Raw genomic sequence first — 3751 nt, 5'->3', positions numbered from 1 at the left:
TCAGGATTTCAACATATAAATGGGGATAGGCACAATTTAACATGAAACGCAGGCTTAGGAGCTGGAATAATAAAAGAACCCAGAATTTAGTGATAGATATTGAGAATGATGAAGTAGAGATGATAAGGTTATACAACATGAGCCAGAGGGGATCATAACAGTCTGGACATTGCCTGGGGTCACAGCAGATTGTCACTGAGGAGTAGATGTGTGGATAGAAGGGATATACCTTTTTGAGGAGAAATCATGTTGACCTTCTGTGAAGGCCTCGAGACCTTATGTGCAGGATGTGAGAAGAATCAAATGGTTGTGAAGGTGGCTCAGTGAGGAGACTAAGTGGATCAAGGTCAGATGGAGCAGCTCTGCAATGGGAATACAGAACTGCTCTGTATGTGAGTGCTAGGGAATGTGAGTGCTCCTAACAATGAGGCAGGGTTAGTCCCTCTTCTGAACTGGACACCTCTTCACTCGTTGCCCTTACTGTATTTACTTAAAATGACATTACATTTTATGTTCTTGGGTGCTTAGGAGAAGAAAAAGACCAACTTTTTTTCCCTAAAGGGTTTTACAATAGCTATTAACTCTGTTTAAAACATGATATTTGCATGGCTGGGTCATTAATATCATCCATTTTGTAGCTTAAATGTCACGAGCTAAGAGAAGGCTTACTTTTCCCTACCTTTGACTCACAAATGGCTATATGGTATATATATATCACATCTTAACATATTTTAACTATTTGCATAGAAGGCATCACTCTGATAAATTTCTAATTTATTTCACTTTTTATCTATCTTTTACACTGCACTGTAATGAAATGAGAAAAAAACCAGAAAACAAAAAATTTAATTCTCTTGATCATTTCTGTTTTCCGAGTAACTAGAGCAGAGATTGGCACAAGGAAAGTCTTGATAATTATTTGCTGAATGAAACGGGATGTCTGTTTGTTTTGTCATTATGCTCCTAGAACATAGCACAGAACTTGCCATATAGTAAGTGCTTCATAAATCATTCTGAATGCATTAATTAATAAATAGATGAGTGACCAACTGTAGTAACCTTTCAATAATAACCAGAGATGACAACATATTGGGAGAGATGATAAAATTTTGCAGCTGAGGGTTTTTAGAATGAATTACTTCTACCCAAATGCCGGAAGATGTAGCAAAAGTGGTGGGGTAGGTTGTAGCCCCAAGAGATAGTCAGTCCTAATCTTCACAACTAGTGAATATGTTATGCTCAAGTTCAGAAGGACTTTGTAAATGTGATTAAATTAAGGACCTTGAAATGGGAAGATTATTTCAAGGAAATCGGTGGTTGGCCCGATGCAACCACAAAGGTTGTCATTAAAAGGACAGCAGGGCAGTCAGTGTTAGAGAGAATGTGATGCAGCGACAGAAGAGGGGAAGGCGAGCCAGAAACAAATTTTGAAATTCCTCACTGCTCGCTTTGAAGATGGAGGAGGGCGCTGCAAACCAAAAAATATAGGAAGGCTTTAATATGCGGAAAGCACAAGAAATAGATTCCCCCCCTAAATGTGTCCAGGAGGAATTCTGCCCTGGTGAGCCCATTTTAAATTTGCAACCTCCAGAACTGTAAGAGAATAAATGTGTGCATTTTAAGCCACTAAATTTGCATAATTTGTTACAGTAGCAATAGGAACCTAATACAATGATGAGAGATGAAGATGGAAGAGTTCAATTCATGAATTCACTGAACATCTGAAGGAATCCTTGGATGATAAACTTGATTTGCCACATCACATTTTAACGCAATTACCATATTGTAACATATAACTGAATATTTTTGTATGTGTGAATATATTTTATATAGCATTCCTACAAGATATTACTACATGGAGTAGAAAGAAACTGTTATTCCCTAATTAAAATATATTTGTATCTGAACTAATATTTTAAAAGCCAGAAATGGCTTTCTTCTTTAGCCTTATTAGAAACTCATAATTGCCCTTCTTATTTACTATCCTTTAGACTATACGTAAATTCTATGACTTACAAAAACAAGAGTCTTACACATGGAATGCTTTTATGTTGCCTCCAAATAGGCTAAATCTAAGTCATCAAATGGTAATTAAGCATCAGAATTTTACAATTCAGGCAAACTTTAAATGTGGTTACTACTCAGGTTATTAGCAACAGCCACATTACTTGAGTACTTACTAGAAATATAGGATCTTACTCCACCCAACCATATGAAATCATAATTTGCATTTTAATATCACTCACAGGTAATCTGCATGCACATTAAAATTTGAAAAGCACTGGCTTGTTTTATCTGATCAAATTTTTTGTTTTGCAAGTGACAAACTTACTTATTTTTTTTTTAATGTTTTATTTATTTCTGAGAGAGAGAGAGAGACAGCGTGAGCCAGGGAGGGTCAGAAAGAGAGGGAGACACAGAATCTGAAACAGGGTCCACGTTCTGAGCTAGCTGTCAGCACAGAGCCCAATGCGGGGCTCGAACCCACAAACCACGAGATCATCACCTGAGTGGAAGTCAGATGCTTAACTGACTGAGCCACCCAGGTGCCCCTTATTTTCTTTTTTTTAAATGCTTATTATTTATGAGAGAGAGAAAAAGAGAGTGTGGGAAGGACAGAAAAAGAAGAAGAGAGAGGTAATCCCAAGCAGGTTCTGCACTGACAGAACTCACCAACCATGAGATGATGACTTGAGCCAAAAACAAGGGTCAGACACTCAACCAGCTGGGTCACCCAGGTGCCCCAGAACTTATTTTCTAAGAAATTAAAAATCAGGATTAGGAGAAGAACTCAAATTCCACAATTTTCAAGGAAGAGTTCTTTCTGCTGGCACATTTAGGGTGGTGGTGGCTGGTGTCATCTTAAAAACACTATTTTTAAATAGTTTATTCTTTTCCAGGGTATAATTAACACACGTCTTGATGTAACTCTAGAGACATATGAGGTCATCACTCTATATGACTACATGTGAAATATTCAATTCTCAAAAATGAAACTACCAACTACTAACTGACTGAACATTTTTCCTTTAAGTATGATGACCACTGGGATTTAGGGGTGGTAGTAGAAGACATGCTATATGATGTGTGAGAATTTTCATTATTGCAAAGGGGTGGTGGAAATGTCGATAATAGAAGGAAAATAATTCCATTAAATTGAGGAAGTCAACAATACCCTGAGTATTAACCAGAAATTCAAACAGAAATCCATATAAAACCCATGTGGAAATGAGAACACATGATGAAAGGTGCTGATTTGATCAATGTATTGAATTATAAATTAAATTATACTTACTTGACTATTAGTATCGCTGATTTTTGAAAAAAATACTACAGAGACTGATTAAATTGTTACATAAAATATTGAATAAGATGCTCAAACATTTCAATTACAATAGATGCCTTAAATTTTTATTTTTTTATTTTTTTAATGTTTTATTTATTTCTAGGAGAGAGAGAGAGACAGCGTGAGCAGGGGAGGGTCAGAGAGAGAGGGAGTCACAGACTGAAACAGGCTCCAAGCTCTGAGCTGGCAGTCAGCACAGAGCCCGACGCGGGGCTCGAACCCACGAACCGCGAGATCATGACCCAAGCGAAAGTCGGACGCTTAGCCGACTGAGCCACACAGGCGCCCCGATGCCTTAAATTTTTAAAAGAAAGATCAGAAATGAAGCTATTTAAAATGAGATCACTTAACTATAAGTGACAAAAATTTCAATCTAAAAGCTTCCTGTGCCATATTTAATATAAT

This window comes from Crocuta crocuta, unplaced genomic scaffold (genome assembly GCF_008692635.1).
Source record: "Crocuta crocuta isolate KB4526 unplaced genomic scaffold, BGI_CrCroc_1.0 scaffold629, whole genome shotgun sequence".
NCBI classification, from domain to species: Eukaryota; Metazoa; Chordata; class Mammalia; order Carnivora; family Hyaenidae; genus Crocuta; species Crocuta crocuta.
The sequence above is the reverse complement of the archived record's forward strand: the minus strand, read 5'-3'. Positions refer to the sequence as shown.